Source organism: Zophobas morio, unplaced genomic scaffold (genome assembly GCF_036711695.1).
Source record: "Zophobas morio isolate AGI-343-1 ecotype UQ-CSIRO unplaced genomic scaffold, CSIRO_AGI_Zmor_V1 ptg000024l, whole genome shotgun sequence".
NCBI classification, from domain to species: Eukaryota; Metazoa; Arthropoda; class Insecta; order Coleoptera; family Tenebrionidae; genus Zophobas; species Zophobas morio.
In genome coordinates this window covers 19,649,023-19,673,874 of record NW_026972129.1, presented here as the reverse complement: position 1 = coordinate 19,673,874, position 24,852 = coordinate 19,649,023, and the positions used below count along the sequence as shown (strand labels likewise).

The 24,852-nt window shown below is 34.3% G+C and overlaps 1 long non-coding RNA gene and 1 other non-coding gene across 2 annotated transcripts in view; one reads left to right on the top strand and one right to left on the bottom strand.

Moving 5' to 3' along the window:
- The window catches only part of LOC135134987 (uncharacterized), a 485,030-nt gene that overhangs the window by 180,902 nt on the left and 279,276 nt on the right, over positions 1–24,852 (bottom strand). Inside the window, exon 3 of the long non-coding RNA XR_010281417.1 lies at positions 14,431–14,472. This is a non-coding gene — a long non-coding RNA (uncharacterized LOC135134987). The remainder of the gene's footprint in view (positions 1–14,430; positions 14,473–24,852) is intronic.
- On the top strand, positions 16,166–16,236 carry Trnag-gcc (transfer RNA glycine (anticodon GCC)). Its single transcript has one exon. It is a non-coding gene; the product is annotated as a tRNA-Gly (tRNA).

Here is a 24,852-nt window from a genome sequence, read left to right as displayed (position 1 = left end):
TATATCATTTTGGTGATTTTCGAAAAAAGGTAGGAATTTTGGAGAAATTAAGCTAAAAAAATATGGAAATCGAGACCAATAAAACAATGTCTTTGGTACTTTCCAAATGTGCTATGGTTCCAGAAGATTTTCGTAATATTCTGTTCAAATTCAATTATCCCAAAATTTACCTTGTTTCATTCAGTTTGGAAATTCTGGAAAAATGATGAGAATTGTCGAAAAGACAACCCAAAAACAATTATGGAAATTAAAATCAAAAAAGAATCTCTGTTGGTAACTTCTGACCATGCTATGTCCCCAGCCAGACCAAGATTTTCAAAATATTCTATTTGACATTAAAATTTTTAAATAAGTAGGTATTTCAAAAATTGCCGTGTATTATTTTAGTAATTCTTGAAAAATAGAAGGCATTTTCGAAGAAATGCAACCGAAAAAAATTTAATATTCTCCTTTAATATTGTGTGATTCCTTTTCTAGGTATAAAAAAAAAGAAACATTTTTCTGCCCTACGTTTAGAAAAATACCTAATTTGTTATGCAAATTTTAACGAAGATTAGGATCGCTGATTAAGTAAAATAATAAAATAAATGCAGATCTCAAAGAAAATCAGACTTTACGTAAAATTTATTTTCCCTAAAACTTGCCTAAAGCGCCTATTTTGGCATTTTTCGGACCTAAATCCTCGGTTGTTAACGTCTCTTTAAAGTCCAATTTTGGCTTTTTTTAGCTTAAAATCCGATTTTTAGTTACATGTACTTTGATGGAAAAGCAGTAGCTATATCAACCACAGGATGATATTTCAAAATCCACACCGTAAACATGTCATAAAACACATTATTTCTGCTTATCGCCGTCTTATATTCAACAACTTTCATCAGCAGAAAGCCACAGACACACGCATAATTATGAGATTATAAATCGTTATTCTCTAGACGCACCTTATAACGAGCCCATTAAATGTTAATTACGTTTCTTCAAGAATCGCAGCAACTATGGACATTAAAGAAGGCATATAAATACTGTGATTCAATTTAGTGAGCATCACAGCAGCGTAAAATTGATAAATGGGTTAAGCTGGATGTACTTGCATCCAAATAAGTAATTTCGCAAAACAACTTCCGGTAATCGCTTTTAAAAGCGTCGTAATGATATGTTCTCGTTGTTTTATCATAGCAGAGTGTTTGCAAATTTTAGACATCTGATGGAACACTGTGATGGTGGCCGATGATTAAACTGTTTTTGTTAAAGCTGGAATGGTTTTTGAATGAATGTCGGCACAAAGCGAGAAATAAAAGTATGGCAAGAAAATCGTTATTCATCAGTCATCAACTCCTCACCTGGGCACCACCATGGTATAGAACACTAATGTGGAATATATGAGACGCGCTACGTGCCCATTATAGTAACTACAAAGGAAACAATTTGCGAGTATGTAGTCGGTTAACTTTCTATACATATATGCAAGTTATTATAGACATGGATATTAGATACTAATTTTGCCCGAGAATTTGAATTATACAGAAAATTGAAATGGATTTTCTTGAGTAAACTTGTAGCGGGATTTTTAATAGGAATTTTAGACCTATGTAAGGAAAAAAATGTAATTTCGAAGGTTGCTTCAACATTTCGCTTCAAAGGGTGGTCAAATAAGCTTATGGTATTTAAAGGTGCTCTATTGTGTGGGCCATAAATTACACCTTACCGCCTCAGCTAATATTTTGGGTTGCCTAACTTACTAAAATTTGCCCCAAATGCATTGCAGTTTTTTTACAATAACTAAAAGAAGTAAAATTTTAGAAGAAAACGAAAAATGGCGCCTAAAGTAGACAAGATTCTCTATCACCTCGACATTTTTTAAACGCACACCGAGTTATAGTTTTCGCTAAAAATCAGCTCGGGTTTTACGCACTTTATTTTTTATTTTAAAAACTACTACGTTAAAATAGAAAACACTTCCTTAAACATTTTTATGTCATGAGCACGTACATGCATCGCCCTGCTCTTCAACTGTTAAAATGAAGGCGCAAAATGGGTCGGCATTTTGCCTTATTTTGGCATCTTTTAATGACTGTGTGGATGAGCCTTAATACTTGAAACTGGTTTGCATTGAGTGTGTGATCTTAACAGTGATTTTTTTTTGAGTTTTTAAATAAAGTTTGAAAGAAAACCCGTTTGTGTTTTTAGTTCAGCCTGAAGTTTGTTGGTCTTCTAAATAAAAACTGTTCATTTTCTGCGACTACCTGTCAAAGATTATGTGACAAAAAGCAATATTGACGCAAATAAGGTAAGACAATTTTTTTTAGTTTTCGGAGCTTTCAGTTCGAATGCGAACCGTAGCTGCAAGCATAAAAAGCGTATTTTCTTTTTTGAGTTGTTCCTTGTTGGGGAAAAAGTAAGTGCGCCACTCTCAAAGCTCTCCTTCATTACTCGTTAATCCAAACGTAAACTTTGCAAGACCAAAACAAGAATTGTCATCGTTAGGATTCATTTTTCTACACTTGCAACCTCGCCGTTTTGATCAGTTCTTCTTGAGCCGCTCTCTTTTATCTCGTGGCGCTTAATTAGTTCTGCCAATTATTTCTGCCGGTTTAATGGGTGATTCAAGTCTGCAAGTAAAGCTTATACAACGCACAACAGGAGGACGTAACTTTCCCTATAGCGGTATTACGTGAGCTACCGCCAGGATGTTGCACAATCTTACCTAGGACCAAAAATCAATTAAAATAATTAGAACAGAGCACCTCTCGTGTCATATTCCGGTACCGACGTGACACATTTGAACTTACACCATGGTAGGCAGTAAAATCGTGTTTGATTTATTAGTAAACCGTGCGCATTCTGCGGTTTGCTGAAATAGAAGGAAATATGAGGGTAGTTGTGGCTACATTTGTCAACGACAATTCATTTCTATTTTGGTGTGTGCGTGTGAGTGTGCTTTTGCTAATGTATATGTTACACACTGGGTCTAATTCTAAACATGGGAACATAAATGATGGTGACTTTTCAGTCTGGGTTCAATCGACGTCACAAATGCGTATAATCAGCGTTAAGTTAAGCATGTCTGAAAAAACGGTCGTTGCGTGGGCTTTAATGCTGTCGAAGCCTCGAAAGCTCTTAGAAACTTTAAGAATTATTTAGCATCTCGACGAATTAAAATTAAAAACTGCTTCAGATGAATATTTCATTGGTTTATGTTACAAACTTTCGGGTAGATTCAATTTTGGCTGTTGATTTTATTGCTTCAAAGGCAAAAAGAATACGGAAAAAATTTCGACGGTTTCCTGCCGGGAGACTTACGACTGTTATTAACGTTTCCCTTATTCCCGCATTTCTACATAAATTTTCGCTGCTTTCGTTACAAGTTAAGAACATATGGAGATGTAAATATGTTATAATTTGTGTAAGCTCGTAGTAAAGCAGGAGCTGATGAAAGTACGTAGTTAAACTACCTCGACATAAATTACAGTTAGGGCACCATATATTCCAAACTAGCAGACGTGATAAGTTTGTGCAATTAAATTTTTTGGACAAAAATGCAAGTAATAACTCTAACTAGTAGTGAACACGGTGAACTTTGTAATTAAAATAATTATTATTTATACTCCGCGGTAACACGTGTGTAAGTATTTTATGTGTTCTAAGGGACTGAAAGTTTCAACTTTTGATAAACTAGCGGAGTTAGGAACGTAAATGATGAAGTTCTGGCCTAAAAGGAAACGGGTTGAAGTTTTATTAACCTCTAAAACGTTGAGTGCGGGGTGCATCAAACTATACAGAACTAGAATAAAACAGAAACTGTTTATTATTCGCTTTTACGATCAGACGTATTTTATTGAAATCAACCAGTCTGTAAAAGCAACTGCTCTTCGGCATATAAATAGATTTATCGTTTGCGACGTGACTATCAATATCCGATATCATAAAGTGCGCTTTACACAACACACTTAACTGAAGAATGACGTTGGCGCGAGCTTAAGTACACGAGGAATGTTTGATCCACGATGAAAATGATAGTGATGATAAAATATAAATAATTCACTGTTCACTGTTTCACAATAATAGCAATGGTGTCGATGTGGAGATTGTAATTTTATTTCAGGTCCAAATGATGTTGTTACCATTTCGGTTATTGGTCAGCAGCTGTTGGTCGCAAAATATTTGCAGCATTAGTTAAATTCAGGTTATATGACTTTCAATTGTTACTGATACTTCCTATTTTGCTCGTTGATTTGTATTAATGAATGAAGTGTATTATTAATAACAAGGGTTTCTAATTATGATCCAAAATGCACATAGGGCGGAGAAATTTTGACTTGATCAAAACCTTAATTCCAAGAAATGTCAATGCAGTGTACACACTATAGGATAAGTTGACGTAATTCTAATGCCTGGACGGCGCCATTTGCGTTTATTTGCCATTAAACATGAGTTAACATACTTGCCAGGAATGATATTCTCAGGTATTTTCCTATTATTTTACATATAAGTCAACGACGTGTGCAAGAATTTTGCAGTCATCGACAATACTAAACTTAGAAATTATTGAAATTGTTTACGAAGAGTTGTTAATGTTTCTTATTTTTGAAATTTTTTTTCATTAATTATCGATTTATTTCTGAAATGTCATTACAATGCGTTAACATTTTTGTAAGACCATGTAGACGAAAGGTTTCAAATTTTTACCTAGTGAGTTATTTGGACAAAATCTTGAAAAATTTTGAGCATTTGCTATTGGTTTTTGAAGAAGAGTCATAACAGTGTTGGTTTTGTTGATGGATGCTGCTAGAGTCATATATAATGATCTCAATGACAAAACAGACTTTAACCTTAGATCATATAATAAATAGATACCACCATGCCGTGTTCTTTTCCTAGGAAAGCCTGTGACGACATCCTCCTGTCACACATCTCTCTCGTGCATGGAGGGATTACAATGAAGCTATCCTTGCCTGATCACTATTTGAATTTTGCGCGCCTAAATTTTAGGAAGTATGTCTGAACTAACTTCGTACGGAAGATGTTGATTTTATAAATAATTCACAGTAGATAACGAAAGAAATAGTAAATTATTGGGCAGCAATTGTGATCCTTTATGATTACATCACTTAAAATAGGATCTTTGTTCTAAATTCTAAAATTATTTTTTGTACAACAACTCGAAAGAGAGGTTAGAAGAAACATCTGTCAAAATCGATTTGTTGCGCTGGTGGGATACAAGGATGGAAGTGAAATAGACATATACAGATGAAATGCATATAACAAAGATGAAGATGTGGTGATCACACAAGGATAGCATTATACTACTCCCCTTGACGTAGAAAACGACAACAGATAGCTTCATGTCTAGTCACAGCCAGAGCTGTTCAAAGTACTCAAAAAAAGTACTTGAAGTACCAAGTACAAAGTACTACTTGAAATAGTGTTCAAGTAAAGTACCAAGTACTTACTTTCAGCAAGAGTATTTCAAGTATCAAGTACTTTTCAGATGTACTTGAAGTACAAGCCAAGTACATTACTTCAAGTACTTACGAGTACTTGAAGTACTGGAGGTATACTTCAAGTACTTACAAATACTTGAAGTACTGAAAATGCTTCAAGTACTTTCTAATTATTTGAAATATTGTAGAATTAAATAACTTTTCCTGTTTTTTTAAAAAAGCTTAATATATTTTAGAACTGAATTTTTTAATACTCAGAATTTAAGTATACAATAATACATATTTCGCCACATAAAAAATTGCATAAGCATCAACTTAAATGCAGAATGGTAGCTCACTTATTAATAATACTATGTTATTTATAAACAATATTCTTTTGAAATACTTTTACATCTTTCTGTTGACACAATGCCTTCGACAAAATTAACGTCTATTTCTAATTTAAAATTTAAAATAAAATACATGACGGCGTTGTCTATGTATGTTTACTATTAATTTATAACAAAAACATCGGCACTGTATGGTATTTTCTCAGGCTTCTGTTGCCTTTTTTTAATATTTTGAATTTTGGTTCACCACCAAAACGTTCTGATTTTTTAATAAAGTTGTGTTAAAAATATATGAATTTTATGAACCGGTTCCGTGTTTAAGTTTGTGGGTAGTTTATAGCACCCTTAATCATTACCCATTGTGAAAGTGCACAGGGCCGGATTTGTGAAACTGAAATTTTTCAGAAAAAAATTTTAAGAGCAGTGCGATACATATACATGCTCGTGACATAAAAATGTTTAAGACACTATGTTGCATTTTCAAAAAAAACGTATGAATTTTTTAAATAAAAAATAAAATGCCTAAAACGAGAGTCCATTTTCAGCGAAAACTATAACTCATATATCAAAGTGATCAAAGTAATTAGTCGTTTTTTACTTTTGCGGTTACCAAAAATGCTGAGAATTTTCTTGGAATGAATGCCCCATATTCCTGAATATATCTGTCTACCACTTACGTATTTACTATTCTAAAAATTATTAAATTAACCTAAATACTACAGTGACTAAATAGTAAACACTAATCACTACAATATTTGTCTGTGTAACTTTACACTGACAAATCACAAATAATGGGTTCGGAGGGCTGTTTCGTCCATTTATACAAAATTTTGTTCCTCTAATGCCACAATATTTTCCCGAATTTTTCTTTACATTTTCGATTGGCTTATTTTTTATTTGTACCTGAGAACCCAAAGAAGATGACATTAGTAACTCAATACTACAATGACTTCAGGGAATGCCTAACAACGGCTTTTGCGAAAATTCAGGTAAATATGTACTAAATTCATTATTGTTAAAATATTTCGTAGGGGTGTATTTATCTAGGCAATTATACTAACTAATCGCGAATTTCATTAACTTTGTATTTTTTTATAATGTGAATATGTATTTTGTTCCATTTCCGGAAGCGCCACTGACCCTTTTGGGTCTCTTTACCTGATATTGTAAATACAAATGTAAATTCAGTACTTCTGTAACCGTCCTGTATTTAAACATCGAAACCGAACGCTGTCTATTATTTCGTACACAACAAAACAAAGGTCCTTCGAGCAATATCAAAATACAATTCGGTACTCATCAAAACCATACAATCATGGTCGTATCAACTGGATTACAAAAAACATTGGTACTACGAGCCGAGTTTCACAAAACATATTTCATTTTGAACAATATTGGGTTTATGTAATAAGCGATGCAATGTAATACGTAAAGTTGTTGTACGGTAATAAATAAAATCCGCACAGGAAAGACAAATGACACTAATTAGTGTGACTTTTAAAATCATTGTTTTTCTGCATTACGTCTTTTTAAATTGTTGGTGTTCAAATAATTCATACAATTTAAAAGATTATTTGAAACTGTAATGTGAGAAAATATAAGTAGTAATAACCAACTAAGTTTATATGGCTGAACCATGTATAAACAAAAAAAGAAAATTTGGTAAAAAACGAGTGTCTAACATGATAAAGAAAATTAAACTGCAAAATATTTAACATAAAATTGTGTTTAAATTCTACGAGGAAGAGGCGAATATGAAAGTCTGTACCTGCCATCAGCTATTGCTATTATAATAAAAGGGATAATCCCCTGCCGAGTTCTCCGCCCTGACCAGGCTTCTTACTGACAAATACATGGCGGGGTTAAGAAACTAATGAAAGAATAAATATCTTTTTGAACGAGTACTGAATCATTTCTCAAATATTTTCAAATCCGACCTTGCACTTTAGCAGGTACGTCAACAAACCCGATTCCCTTTGGGGTACCGGGAAGGTACTGAAAAACTACCCGCAAAGTTAAGTTCTAGACCAAAATACAAAAAAGACAAAATTCATATATTCACAACTTTACATCGCTGAAAATTTTATACAGATCTCCGACACTTCTGCTGTCGTCATCCACTCTCAAATGACATATTTATGACATTAATTTTCTTACCTACCTATCTATCGGCATTATGCAAGTACCTATGAAATGTACGTCATATTGTGGATAAGATATCCACAATCACAGATCAAAATATAACCTCACAGGAAAAAAACACGATTTTACTATAAAAATACATCTAATCAAATAATTGAATTAATAACTTCAAGTATTTAACAGACCCTATTTTGAGATGTGAAAACTTCGTAAAATAGAGACTAAAGTATTTGAAATTTCCACTTTCATACTTCAAGTAATTCAAGAGTATTTAAAATACTGAGTGAAGTACTTGGAGCAAAGTACTTGGCAAAATCAAGTACTAAACTCAAGTACATTTTAGAAATACTCCAAGTACCAAGTACCAAGTACCTAAATATAAAAGTACTTCAAGTAAAGTACTTGAAGTACTTAAAGTACTTGAAGTATTACTTCAAGTACTTTTACTTGAAGTACTGAACAGCTCTGGTCACAGCTTTCAGTTTGAGTATTGGTATCTATTTATTATATGATCTAAGACTTTAACAGAGTAGTAATTACTGGTGAAACTAGCCTCAACTTTGATTCGTTAAGCATAAAGGAAGCGTTTAGTAGTATTTTAACTTTAAAGTCTTCTAGTAACTTAGGTCCTGATGGCACTCCGGTGCAATTTTTAATCTCATATGTGTTTAGTTTGGCTAAACTTATTTGTTATTTATTTAATTTATCCTTGGTTTTTCTGGAAAATTTTAGTAGATAATTACATACCTTCTATCTATACATACAGGGTTATTCAGCTAAGATGACCCATTTATGTTTTTAAGATAGGCAACCCAAAATACCGATTCCACCTGAAACTGGATTACAAAAAATGTTTCAAAATTAAATTGTATCAAAATTTGCCAAATGTAAAAACGTCAGTCAACGTCAGTGTCAGAAAAACGCCTATGCATTCAATAACGAGAAAACCGACAAGATCCTTAGTTATAGATGCGTTATGGAGAATGACACAAAAAGGCTGGGCGTACAGCTCAATTGTATGCCCGAAGATACCTGGCCGTGTGGCCCCAACACCCAAAATTTTCAAGAGGCTAGAAAATTCATTGCGTAAGAAAGTGGCCTGCTAACAAGAGGAAACGGAACCAGACTGCGACTAGCTTGGAAAATGAAGTATAACTTCTTGCACAAGTTAACGAGAATCCTCATATCGGAGTTATGGGACAAATTGCTATTGCTAGATAATAAATAATAGGAGTAAATAAATTCCATCCTAACCACTGTAAATATCTGTACCTGGAGCATGCGCTTCGATCCACAAACCAACCACAAAGATTGGATTTTTATAACTTTATAAGAAACCAAATGCAAATTAATCCCAATTTTATTGAGTGTGTTTTGTTCAGTGGTGAAGCCAAAGTCAGCAATTTATTACAGTTGCATGACAGTCTTAAATGTACTGAATGTGTTTCGTTCACCTACCAGGCAATAAAAAAACACAATTTGCCCACAAAAATCTCTTTTAGATTCGGTTTTCTCGTTATTATCGTAAGAATGCATAGGCATTCTTCTGACACTGACGTTTCTATACACTTATAAGCAAACTTTGATACAATTCAATTTTGAAACATTTTTTGTAATCCAGGCTCAAGTGGAATCGGTATTATGGGTTGCCTATTTTAAAAACACAAATGGGTCATTTTAGCTGAATAACCCTGTATACAAGTCTGGAAATCGAGGTCATTCACGGGACTCTGAGACTCTTTCAAATTACTTCAAAAACACGACAAGGGAGTCCTTAAGTTTCTTTCAAACTACTTCAAAAACAATACACAGAAATATCCCAGAGATTCTTTCAAATTACTTCAAAAACATCACGGATCGCAGGATTTCAGATTCTTTCAAAGTATTAAAAAAAAACACACACCAAGATGTCCCCGAAGTTATTTCAAACTACTTTAAAAACCAGACACAAGAAGTCCTAGAAATTCTTTCAAACTACTTCAAATACAAAATAAAAGGGGTTCCCGAAGTTCTTTCGAACTTCTTCAAAAACGATACACAGAAATATCCTCGAGATTCTTTCAAATTACTTCAAAGACATCATTGTCCACGGGACTTTGAGATTCTTTCAAACTACTTCAAAAGCAAAACACAAGGGATGGGTGGTAGTTACATCTGAAAATCGGGAATTTTCCAGAGCTGTCAGTAGCCATGTACATCAAAGTGCCACTGTCCGAATCCAAATTTTATATGTATGTATATACTTTTAAATGAAATAAAGTTTCGTCCTTTCAGGCGTCTGTCTAAATTTTTCCCGAGCTGGTTCACCAGGTCCCATCCGCTCCTAAAGGTCAGTATTCAGTCGATCTTACCTAAATTTCTTCATCAATTAATATCTAGAAAGCTAAAATTAGCATGTAAACACGTGATTGCTGATGCACAAGATGAAGCACCCGATACAGGGTTTCTACATATATATAAATGATTTATAGGGTCGCCATAGGTCATGTAAACGTGCCGCCTCTCCGATTTAACTGTACGGAGATCCGTACTAAGTGCCCAAGGACGCATGACAAGCATCACACATGTGTATAACTGGTTGCCTAAATGATTCACATCTTTTTAAAAAATAAAACTAATTCATTACGATAAAAAGAAACAAATTTATCGCGGTTAAACATCAGAGTAAATGTTGAAAATGTTCATCATTCTGTTCAACGCACATGTTCACTCTCTTTTTAATTTCAAAAATGTTCTGTAACATCCTTTCGTCAATACTTTGGACCCGTTGTTCAGTTGTTCAATTCTGCTTAAGTCGTCTCAAATCATCAACAATTGCCCCAGATGAAGTCTTCTACGAGATTTCTCTTTGATGATACTGCCAGTTTGAACAAATCTGTTGATTACACCTCTAGTGTGGGCCTTTAACGATCTTCGTTTACGAAGTCCCATTGCGATAACAAGACATAACGATGAAAATGTCTTGTTCAACAGAATAAGCCATTTTCACAGTCTTCGCTTCATAGCACAAAAAACAAAATTTTCGTACGCAACCACCAAGAGTCCTGAAAATGATGTTTTGAGTTTCGATCAACGAGAATTACTGTAAATCGCACTTGAAAAACATTAAAACAATAAAAACGACGACTTTACATGACAGGTTACAAATAACATAATCATGGGCATAATTTCAGCGAAGTGGGGTTTTTGAAATCCATGGCCAACTACGCCCTTAGAACCATTTATAAAAGACCTGTAGAATAAACACTAGGATCTTAATATACAAACTAAAAGCGATACATTTTGGGAGCATGGTAGTTAGTTGGATTAAAAGCTTTATGATGAAGGAATCCGAATTCATAAAGTTCAGAAATTACACTTCAGATCCAAATGATATTAAATCAGGAGTTTCTCAGAGATCCCACCTTGGACCATTCTTATTTAATTGCTTCATCAACGACTTTAACCTGTTCGTGCAATTTTAGAAACTACTCTTATTCGCAAATGACATGTAACTTTTTAGAAAGGTGTTTCCAAATGAAAGCAGTATCTCTTCCAAAGAGATTTAGACCACGTAGATGAGTGGAGTGATTTAAACTATAGATTAATAACATTCTAAAATGCGTATTTTGGTTAATAGATCATCAAAATTATTTTCATTTAGCTCACATAAACAAGGTAACATTATAAGATCCATTTTAAAATATGCTAGAATCATCTCTCCCCTATGTACCTACTTAATCTATATTAAAAATGTTGAAGACTTTTTCTTTTGGAAGTGGAAGTAGAGAGAAGATGATCAAATAAGAGCTACTTTGATAGTAGAGATCCTTAGAGAAATTAGAAGGTCAAAAATTGCGCTGTTTTTTTTTCTTTAGGCTTGTTAATAATGCCACTTGCTGTCCTGAATAGTAGTTATTTAGTTTCAACTGCCCTAAAAAAATACTAAGAAGCAATCCGACGATCTTCACTCAGTTGCACCTGGATTTTCGTCATCAATTGCCAGAATTACTCGGGAGACAAGTTCGTATTAACATTGAATTATTTAGTTTACACTTAGTAAGATTTAAGTCAAAATTGCAGCAAGTGCGTGGGATAATAATATGATAGTAAGTTTTGTTTCAATACTGATAATTAAAATTTTCAACATGTTTATGAATATTTTATATCAGAAGAATTGAATTTAAAATTCTGAAGGGACGTTTGTCCAGGCAAGCCTTCGGATAGATTGATAGATTTTGGGGGTTATAAACGGATAATGTTTTTTTTTTGAAAGGGATGGAACAGAAGATTCAGTACACTAAAGAAGCAATGATTTGGTACCTGGGAATCGAAAAATTGAACTTTTGAACACAAGACTAGTTTTAGGTTGACATGACACGACATTGACCCCATGTTGAGATTTTTGCATTTTGTGACTGAAATTTTTAAATGCGTTTGCTATTGGATAATTCGAGGGTTGTTTGGGCTTGAATACAGGGAATTGTGTCAAAAAAGTACCAACGAATTGGTGTTGGAAAGTTTTCAGTGAACAGAGAAGATCTCAGGCGACGAAGTCTACTTCTTCTTTAGTTGTGGGTAACTGTTCTAGCAATAAAGAAAAGCATGGAATTCTAAGCGGGTAAGAACTTGGACATCTGTCTTTAATTTTGAGAAATTTGGGATTGATATTAAGATCTTAACACGGGTACAAGAAAATCTGTGTTTGGAAAATTGAAGGGTTTTTTGAGAGATATCATCTACTGTAGAAGGGACGATCGTTATAAAACGGCTGCGTTCCCCTTAGAATTACACTTATGATCGCTGACGCAATTGCACCGAATGACGCAATTCCTTCCGCGAAGAGCGAATTGCGCGGAAAGCCTCAATTCACCCAACCCGTGACGAGAAGATCCCTATTATAATACCTTCTAAGCTCACCCTCAGGAAGCAAAAACCGACATTTTCGCAAAAAAAGATTCTAAATATTTGAAATTTTGACGTTTCAATTAAACAGTCATTCATCGTAATAGACAAACTTCAATAATGCTGCCATAAAGCCATAAGAACTGCAATATTTAGGATTTCTAGGAAAAGAAAAGTGCTTGGATTGCGGACCTGTTGAGCCCAAAATAAATTAAATGATAATCGATTTTTTCTGAAAAACGATCATTTCTTTTACTATTTTTATTATAATCAAAAACATCAGAAAGATCTTCATCCTAATATATCTATGTATTATAGAAATCCATTTTTGTTGCAGCCACAAAGCAATAAATTCACGTTATTTGCTTTTCTTGAAAAAATTATAAGAATCGCAAATTTAAAAACTGATTCATATCCAGTTATGCAACATTTTTTTAATCCCGGTTAGTCCATAAATTTAAAAGTGTTAGGATGCTAATGTACTTAAAAACTGTCATTTAGTTGTGTATAACATTATACATATAAGTGTTTCGTTGACAGACAGTAGTTTTTGATTTACAGAAAAACATTTTTTTTTCAGATGGTAAGCCACACCCAATCATTCTTTATTTTGTCTCCGCCCTTGAAGAAGTTTAAAAGTGACCTAGAACGAAATTTAAAAACAAAATTTCGTGATCCAAGACGAAATCGTGATTTCACGTTTAGTTTTTATTTTACCATTTGTGGAAGAAAATGTTGCTTCTATTTAAAACAGATATGGCACGATAATCGTTGTACAGCGCTTAGTCTAAGGAAAAGCAGGCAATAAAGATAAAGATAATTTGCTACCTTAAATTTTAAAACAAATCTAATATATGGTATGGTAGCAGATTTCAGCGCAAACTTTAATAAGAAATTCGTCGTTTTGTAAATTCATTGTGTGAATTACCACATGTAAGAACCTCGTATTATTAATCTCTGCTTACACTAGTGTTAAGAAGTATTCATAAGTTGCGTTGTGCAAAAACGTATTTTAAAACCTCGTCTTGTAAACTTGCAAAACATCTCCGTTAGAAGTGTTTCAAGAAGCCGTAAGCAAAGCCGTGATTTTTTCCGCACGAACAAAGTACAATTTCATACTCCTAGCACGAATATATTCTTGACCATCCTTCAAACGAAATGGCCAGAGATCTTCATGTTTACAGATAACTCTATTTATCTCGTAGGAATAAAAAAACAAAATCGTTAGTTTTCATATCAAATGTTTCACTGGCTTTGTCAGCCTAACAAAAGAGAATGTGTCTCCGAGGACTCAACAACTGAAATAAGTAGAAGCGGATTCGCCTACTTACTTGATTTAGAACTGAACTTTGTGTAAAGTTTACACAGAGTTATTCCAATTCGGAAGTACATCTTAAATTGTAATTACTTTGTGCATATTTAGTGGATACCGCGTGTTTTTAACGTCCTCTGGGAGGAAATGAATCAGTCCGGTGTCTTCGTATTTTACTTTGACTTTATTGGCTAGTTAATTTGCTCCAACCTCGATTTAAATCTCTGCTGAAACTTCACTAATAGGCAGAGGCTCGACACGCGAAATTCACTGATTCTCTCACTTTTTTATTTTTCCTTTTAAATTGTTTAAAAAGAATGCTTACCTTTTTCGGACGAGGGACTCCGGGCTGTGCGAATGCGGGTATCTGCGAACAATAAACTTTGCTAAGTGGGAATGTTCAAAGAAAACTTCTAATTTATACCAGCAATTATGCAGTCTTTACAAGCGTTAATAAACAAAAAAAGGAAAAATTCCGGCTGAAATTTATCGCGAGTTTTTTTCGTGAAATTAACTGGTTTAAGGAACCAGAAGTTGATTAAAAATTAATTTATTTTGGCGCTTTTGCCCATAAACCACAAGTTTTTTCTGTACGAGTCCAGCGTCCGACAAAATTTATTGTTAATTTATAGCCGTCTCTATTAAGTCGATAATTATTATTTTACAAGAAGCTGTGGTGGATTTTATTTATTTCGCTCATTTATTTAAAAAACCCGCAGCAGCACTGTTGGACCGCATCAGTCACAATGTTGTATTTAAATTTTAACGACCTGTCGCCAGTTAAAATGGTTGGAATTTTTGGAATATCGATCAGCATTATTTTGTTATTTATGTAGATGATGAACATTTCTGTTTTACGTTTAATTCGTGTTCATTGGTGGCTCATTTGTTTACATAATTATGTAATCTGTATTATCAGCAGGGGAGACTTTCAAGTCTCTTCTAGACAATAGATGCCACTAAGTTACAATGTTATAACATTAAAACGACTCCCCTGAAACCTTAAACTCTGATTAAAACGCTTACTCACAAATGTGTCGTCATAATCTAACAGTATAAAAAATAAAAGCTTGAAACAGAAGCATTCATCAGCGTAATTTCTCCCTTTAAAAATGAATCTGTTACTGAATCAATTAATATGCATTAAGAACAATGTCTAGATAACTTCCCCAGTCATTAGTGCCTCATTCTATTCTTGTCTAAAACAACAAAGAAAATTATTATTAATTGTACTGCATTGAAGAGTTCTTTTTCATTTACGTCGACAGCAGCATCGCGAGATATTTTTAATAATGGAACCTGCTTTAGACTGATCGAACTTATCTTACGGCATATTTGAGTCAAATGGTATCATTAAAAATAATTGTTGTACGGTTTTGTGCCTTTTGCTTTGATCTTTCTGTTGATAGCGCCTTTCCGAATTTGCAGACATCATACGATAAATAATTTCCAAAACACGCCTTCTAATGGGAAGCGGATGTAATCTTTTTAAGTCTTACCGATCACCAAAGGCAATGTTAAAATGAGGAATTGGCGGTTTGCTTAATGATTCGTTTTATTGCCTTTGATGCCGGAAAATAAAGTGCCTGTGTATAATGAAGTTACTGTGTGCTATGTGCTTGTTCAGCCTGCTAGACTTTCATTTTTATTCCATTTGATCCGGGCTGCTGCTGAAACAAACACTAAATATTTGAGTAACTCTGTACCGCATTAATTAACCGTAATGAGAGCTAACCGTATTTTTTAGTGTAATTATGTATTTAACACACTAACTCTTTTTTGAAAATTTTGTTGAAAGGTTTGTAAGTTTGTATGCAGTGTTTATGATGATGAAAAATAATCGGATTGGCACATTTTTGTTCTAACGGTTTTTTTTTTTAATTTTTATGGTGCTGTCCACCTTTCTGTCTGTATGTCTGTCTGTCTGTCTTTTAATATTCTAAAACAACAAAAATTAAACATCCTGATAGTGAAAGTACAGTGTTCATGACATAGACCCATTGACCTACTCTTCATGAACTAGGATCTTCACCGTTAAGTGATGGTACAATGTACCATCAGCATCGGTGGTTCAGTGGTAGAATGCTCGCCTGCCACGCGGGCGGCCCGGGTTCGATTCCCGGCCGATGCAACTTTTTTGGTCTTCTACTTTATATTTTTAAATTTACAGTCAACGTAATTGTATTATTCCTTTGGTGGTAATAAAGATATGTTAATGGGGCGTTGATGAAGGTGTAGCGAAAGTTATATACCCGCTGCTTTTTCCAAGGATAGAAAAAAATGTATAACTGAAAGCACTGAGTAATGTTCGGATGCGTGAGAGTCCCGCGGGAATCGTAAATACTTACTTTATAGTCCATCTAATGAATTAGAAGTATATGACTTTTAAAATAACGCCAAAATTATTATCATAATTAATTTTAGGCTGGAATTTAAATAAAGCGTCAAGGTGGATCCTTGAACTGAGCATCAGAGGGGTTTTGACTGGCTTTCAAATAAAGCAGAGAGGTTAATTTGAAAATTCGTCTAAGTTCGATCACAGCCTGATGGTACTAGTTTTTGAGCAAATAATAAAGTGTTAAATGAAAATGGTAGCTGCCTTGACAAAGATGATATACTTATTTAGTAGTTTTGATTACTCTGTTGTTTCTGCCACATATTGAGAGGTCAAAAATTGAATTATAAGTACGGTAAGGTAATATTTACTTTGCAAGTGTGTAACTGAAATTTACACTATTGTTATTTTCTGCCAATTTTCATTACTCAATAATTTAAATGTTACCTCGTTGTTTTGTGTGATTTCTGCCGGCTGCACTCATTGAGAACTGTTTAAATTCTGAATAATGTACTAAAATTGGAAATAGTAATTAAGCTGTTTAGCCTCAAAATATAACATGACGTGACGTAGCAGCTATATTGATGTGGAATGGGTTTTATGTTGCACAATTATTGCAAAAACTTGTTGGTGGCATCCTCTTAAGTGGTGGCTTTGTCGTCTTTGTACGATTTTGTGGTCACCAGCAGCTTCCGATGTAATTGATCTCTTTGGCAATTTCAGACTATTTTTTTCTTTTTTTCTAAATTTCAGAAATCGTTCTCATAGAGTGCGTTTCAACAGTCTAATTTAAAAATTAAGCGGCAAAACTAATTGAAACAATACGTGTACTATTAGTATGATTAAATAACCATTATTGAAAATTTAATTTGGAAATTTATAACATTTGTGTTTGATAAATATCACAAATACCTAATTAATGCATTTGAAATTATTTCAGCAGACACTTATGTTTGCCAAGAAGAGAATCAATATATTAATGAATAAATAGACATATTTACCTCATATTAAATGTACAGAAAAAGGTACAATCGGATATGGAATTATTATTTCCTAAACTTTGCTCCACTAAAAACAATTCCCAACAATCGATTTCTTGATTTGATTTTTACCAACCGATTTAAAAATCAGTCCTGCGATGGATCCTATACTTTCGCAAAAAAGTCAACTTACTCTAAGCTGTTGGATTATTATTCATTTGTCAACGAGTCCTTTACAAACAGAGCCAAAGTTGATTCTATTTGTGCCGCTTTTGCGAAACTGTTTGATCGAGTGGATCACAATATACTGATTCTGAAATTGCATAAACTTAGTTTAGATTGATCGGTTGACTTAATTTCTAATAGACTATGTTTACAGTCCGTTGAAAGTTACATCCGGGGTACCACAGAGTTCCTATTGTGGCCCAATTTTATTATTATTTTTTATAAATCGCTTAAGCCATTGGTCATGTTAAGATTCCTGTTGTCCAAAGAAAATACCATGTGAAAATGTACCTTTGATTCAACAACCTTGAGAGGTACTTTTGTATTGTCTGCAAAATTTGAGGAGAATTAGATCACTGGTTTTTGACTCCCGCATTTTTTTGTTGAGACATCTGTTTACGGGGCCATAAATTTCCATCGAGATTTACCTAGCAAAATTTTGAAATGACGTCATTAACGAAAGACTGAATAGATGAATTCTCATGATATTCTTAAAAACACATCCAAAATTTTGCAACAATCAGTTGAGAAAATTTTGAAGATTTATCTCTTACCGACATAAATGGGAAATATATTTATTTCGCAAAATTACCTTAAAAAATTGTAACGAAGCGAATTTTCGCGGGCCGAAAACCGTGACGCGTACCGCGAGAGCCGGGGGTAACTGGTGGCAGGGAATAAACCCGATTATTTATTGTAAAATATCTCTTGCCGTTTTATTTTAATTTCTTATTTTCGTTGGCGCTCACCACTTGATATCCGTGTCTCCGATTTTAGAGCAACCCCGGCGCTCCCTCCCCCGGAGGAAGTCGCTTGATAAGCTTAGATCGGCCAGACGTGTTTGTTATATCAGCGACACTAGTGGGCCCAAAGGTTGGCACCCAAGTACGCCGCCACCACACGTTATCGGCGAAATTCCGGACCGTCACTGTCCGTCACACCGGAATTTAACAAATTAGTTAAAAAAAATTGGTGAAAGGTGGTTTCGACAGAACTTCTCTCGCATCTGAAATACAATGAAATATATCCAGCATTTTCTAAAAACCGTAAAATTTTCTATTTTGTAGTCCCTAATGGATTCATTCATTAACATTTTTGAGTTCCTTGTATAAGAAAATCTAAAAAACATTAATGCAATGATAAATCACAAGTATATATTTTGCACGTTTAAGACAGGATATTTATTGGGCAAAATTTTTAGATGACGTGATACATTTTTTGGTGGGGACAAACAGATTCATTTTGACTAAAAATTTACTTCAAAACGTCTGCAAAATTTTTGTAGTTCCTTATTTAATCAATGAAATAAATTTACTCATTCATTAATTTTTTTTAGTCATCTGTATAAGCAAATCTAAAATTTATGAATTGAATTGAATCACAATTATAGACTCATCATATTTTACATATTTTAGATCGGATTTATTCGGGAAAATTTTGAAATGATGTCAACGGTTTTTTTTTGGGAGAATAAGCAAATATATTTTGATTAAAAATTTATCAAGCTGATAATAACTTTAAAACATCTGCAAAATTTTAAAGCAATCGATTTTGCAGATTCAAATTTAAATTGCAAACTGTTATATAAGTAATTTTGTTTTTTTTTTAATCTAGACGTTTCGGGTAAAAATTCAACACGGATTCATAAACTACACGTGTAGTACTATGTTATTTTATACGCTTCAAAACCCATTTACTATGTGCAATTTTGAGATGACGTCATCACATTATTGGTGGAGATGATTTGACATAGTTTGGTTAGCATTTTGTCATCTACATGATGCACATAAAATTTGACAATCGGTTCAGTAGTTTTGGGAAATTATCTGTCTAACAAAAATCGTCATGGCCGGCGGACAGACAGACAGGCAGATAGATAGATAGATAGACCGACAGACAGAGAGACGGAAACGGTAGACCCATTTTTTCGTAGTCTAGGGGTCACGAACTATCGAGGAAATTTGAAAACAACCGGTCGTCCGATGGACTCGATTACAATACTTCCTTAGCTTACGCTTGGGAAGTAAAAAGAAACAAATAAATACAATCATTAGTTAAACTATAATTTTTAAAGTGGTTTTGTGAAATATTTCAGGGTGGCCGTTTTTAGTCATTTTCATTGAAATCTCTTTTAATTTAAAGTTAAATAATTTGAATTATTAATTTATTTATTCGGCTAACCCTTTCGTGTTCACATTGAGTGCCAACCATACCTACTGACTATGTACAAGCAGCAATAAAAATACCATTTTTATAGACACACCAATATAATATAGCCATAATTTTGTTCATTTGCTTTTATAGTTTACCTTTTGTATCTCTCCCATAAATCCAACCGCCGAAATTTGTGTAGCGTAAGAAATCCACAATAAAACTGCATCTAAAGCACCCAACATATTTATTTTTATTATCTTTTAAGATGACAAAAAATTATCTCCAGCTAACAGCTAACATCACCCACGCTCCTCTCTTTTTTTAATTATCCTATCACGGAGTCGTTTCTCACAAGCTTACGAATTTAATGTTACATTAACCAGGATTTTACACGAAATTGCCAAAGCTCCTGAAATTAGACATTAATTGCTTTGGCTCAGATACCTTGAAAGTAAGTAGTTAGGTGTCTCCACGGCGCCGTAAAGACACTGACGGCAATGCCGTCTTTCCCCCACGTCTGCTCAACACGTAAAGTTAGCAAACTTGTGTTCTGCATTATAAGAGCTCATATGGGGCATATCATGGCAGGGTTGTCTCTTCCGCATTGCTCGATATGTGAGTCTCCAACTCGCGCAAACTTGGCTTTTTGTAATTACGTGGTAATTCTAATTGATAAATGCTCCAAACGGCTTACTTATCTAGTCTCGAGAGGTTACCTGTGTTAAGTTGCTATATCCTCACAATTTACTCCACTCATTATCCGCCATACTTAAACGACTGTCGAGCGACTTACTTTAATTACCGGAAAGTGAGGTTATGTTACCGTGATGAATAAGGTTGCAGGAACTGAAACCCGCCTTAACTCTGCTGCTATTTCAGGATAAAACAAATGAGTCGCCTAATTGATTTAACTCGCTTTTTTGCTGGGTTCAGCCAAATTAGCCCTCTTATTCAATTATCTCCAATTAGAAACAAATGTGAACAAGATCACAAGTAATTGTTGGTGTTCAATTTTTAAACGGACAGCAGTTGATCATAAGATCTCGCTCAGGTAATATTACACCATAAAATAAAGACAAATTAAATGTCTAATTGTTATTATAAAGAGGTGTGGAGGAAAGGTGGCATTGATCAGTGCTAATGGAAATTAAACATTTACATTTGAATTTAGGGTTAAGAGAAACGTAAAGAAAATCCCAAAGGTAACAGTCGCAGAGCTGATCTAAATTGTTTATTCGCAACGAACTAGTTTAGTCAAAGAATGTCTTACAATGAGACTCAATATCTCTCTTGCACTTATTATGCCATAAAGATATGTAATTACTAATTATATATTACCTGATGGTGTTAGTGGGAGTTAAAACCAAGGCATATCTAATTTAAATTGGCTTCAGATCAATGACCAATTTTGGTAAATAAAGCAAACTCAACACAGACACTGACTGATCACTTTGAAAATTGTGCGTTGAAAACGTTTATTTAGCGTTACTACCAGTTATATAAAGAAAGAGTATTTGGACGAGAAGACGTAGTACAATTACAGGTTTCATTGAGCAGTTTTATTTTTGCCTGTTATTTTATTTTCTGAATATTAGGTATGTAACATGCTCGGCTGTTTAGTGTTGCCGCAGTAATAGATGTTTTTTCGTGTTTTGAATAATGAGCTTTTGACAAACTTCTTACATAAATAATGACTCCGTTAAAGAAAATCAGTGCAAACCAAATAAGTAATTGTTCGGAAACGGTCATGTCTGTTTATTTTGGGTGTGCGTGACTCTGGTTGACATTTACTAATAATACACACAGAACTCACGAGGTTTTGGAGTTCTCACAAATTCAGTTTTCACCAATAAAATCTACGTAAAGCTTCTAAGTGTTAGATAATTTTATTTCATAACTAATTTTAATAGATTCATAGTTATAACTTTATAAGACTTATTACGTAATTTTTAGCAAGTGGTGAATTTATTTGGTTTATTTTTTTAGCATAGTTTTTTTTATGACAAACGTAATGAAAACAGCTACACGAAAGAAATATATATTTTATAATCGTTAAACACATATTTTGTAACTGAGACTTTCTGTGCATTTTACCAGAAGTACCAATTATATTCGAAATATGATTCAAGTTATCATTTTAAATAAATGATCGTGCATTGGAAAACACTGAGTATAAAGACTCCATATAAATCATAATGTTCGAAGTACATGCAATTATTAGTTATCAGTTTAATCATCAGATTCCATCAAGCTACATTTACGGGTCAATTTTTATTACAAAACGAATATTAAAATAAAATGCTCGCGCTAAAGTTACCATCAATCGAACCCAACCTACACTTTATTGTGCAGACCGGACTTACTCTGTCGAAGACTCATCAAACGCATGTTAAGGTAATTTATACTTAATACACTCTCGTTCCTGCCAAATCCATGTCAGAATAACAATAAACCCATTTCACGCTACTTAGGTTTAATAAAGATGTAAATTGTAGAGAATACCAACTCAACAGAAATTAGGCAACTAACTGGTTGCGATATGTTCTGAATAGCAGAAAATCTGGCAGGTGTAAATACATATCCACTATGTGGTGGAAGAATGAAGGGTAAAGAAAGGATGTAGGATTTCGTTTCACTTTAATTGTACTTATTATTTCTGTGTTATTAGTTATTAAAAATAATTTCAAAAACCTCGTAATTTTAAGTGTACCTTAAGGCCGGTGTCTGGGCGCCAATTTTAGCAGTTGATGAAAACATTACTGAAAATATCGATTGATCATATAAATTATTTAAATACTTATGATTTTAGTCCAATAGTGAACAGCTGCTAGAAACTGCATTTTAAGTTTACAAACCAATAGTTTCGGAGATTACGTGTATATATAATAAAAATGGACATAGACGACAGATAGACAGACAGACGGATGGAAACTGCAGATCACATTTTTAATCTAGGGGTCATGCAACGTCAAGAAAATATGAAATTGCAAGTAGCCCGATGGACTCGATCACTATACTTCCTTAGCTTATGCTTGAGAAGTACAAAATAAAAAGAACAAGTGAATACATAATATTATAAATAGAACTTTTTTAAGTCTTTGTAATTAAGGTATTAACTCTATGATCAAATAACTGTTATTGTTATTAACAATACTTTCATAAAGAATTATGATAGCATTTTTGTCTAATAAGTAAAATTTTTTAACCAAAAATTCTCAAATTTATTATTGTTCAAAATCTAACCAAGCTTAAAAAATGAAAACCTTCTGGACGAAAAGGACAAAAAGGACAAAAAAAGACGAAGAGGGATAATAAGGACGTAAAAGGACCAAACGAACGAAAAGGACGAAAAAGGATAATAAGGACAAAAAAGGACGAAAAGGACGAAAAGGACGAAACAGGACGAAACGGACGAATAAGGACGAAAAAGGGCGAAAAGGACGGAAAGGACGAAAAGTAGGACGAAAAGGACGGAAAAGGACGAAAAAAGATAATAAAGACGAAACGGACGAAAAGGGACGAAAAAGGGTGAAAAGGACGAAAAGGGCGAAAAAGGAAGCAAAAGGACGAAGAGGGATAATAAGGACGTAAAAGGACCAAACGAACGAAAAGGACGAAAATGGATAATAAGGACAAAAAAGGACGAAAAGGACGAAAAAGGACGAAACGGACGAATAAGGACGAAAAAGGGCGAAAGGGACGGAAAGGACGAAAAGTAGGACGAAAAGGACGAAAAAGGACGAAAAAGGATAATAAAGACGTAAAGGACGAAAGGAACGAAAAAGGAGGAAAAGGACGAAAAAGGACGAAAAGGACGACAAGGACGACAAGGACGAAAAGGACGACAAGGACGACAAGGACGAAAAGGACGACAAGGACGAAAAGGACGACAAGGACGAAAAGTAGGACGAAAAGGACGAAAAAGGATAATAAAGACGTAAAGGACGAAAGGAACGAAAAAGGAGGAAAAGGACGAAAAAGGACGAAAAGGACGACAAGGACGACAAGGACGAAAAGGACGACAAGGACGAAAAGGACGACAAGGACGAAAAGGACGAAAGAGGACGAAAAAAGACGAAAAGGGCGAAAACGGACGACAAAGGACGAAAAAGGACGAATAAGGACAAAAAAGGACGAAAAGGACGAAAAGGACCAAATGGAGCAACAGTACGAAAAGGACGAAAAGGACCAAAAGGACCAAAAGGAGCAAAGGGACCAAAAGGACCAAAAGGACGAAAAGGACGAAATGGACGAAAAGGACCAAAAGGAGCAAAGGGAACAAAAGGACCAAGAGGACGAAAAGGACGAAAAAGGACGGAAAGGACGAAAAAGGACTGAGAGGACGAAAAGAGACGAAAAAAGACAAAAAAGGATAATAAGGACGAAAAAGGACGAAAAGGACGGAAAAGGGCAAAAAAGGACGAAGAGGATGAAAAGGACGAAATGGACGAAACGGAGCGAAAGGACGAAAAGGACGAAAAAGGGTAATAAGGACGAAAAAGGACCAAAACGACGAAAAGACCAAAAGGACCAAATGGACGAAAAGGACCAAAAGGCCGAAAAGGACCAAAAGAACCAAAAAGATCAAAAGGACCAGAAAGATCAAAAGGATGAAAAGGACGACAAGGACGAGAAGGACGAAAAAGACGAAACGGACGAAAAGGGACAAAAAAGTGTGAAAAGGACGAAAAGGGCGAAAAAGGATAATAAGGACGTAAAAGGACCAAAAGAACGAAAAGGACGAAGAAGGACGAAAAAGGATAATAAGGACGTAAAAGGGCCAACAGAACGAAAAGGACGAAATAGGACGAAAAAGGATAATAAGGACAAAAAAGGACGAAAAGGACGAAAAGAACCAAATGGAGCAAAAGTACGAAAAGAACGAAAAGGACCAAAAGGAGCAAAGGGACCAAAAGGACCAAAAGGACGAAAATGACGAAATGGGCGAAAAGGACCAAAAAGACGAAAAGGACGAAACAGGACGAAAAAGGACGAAAAGGACGAAACAGGACAAAAAAAGGACGAAGAGGATGAAAAGGACGAAATGGACGAA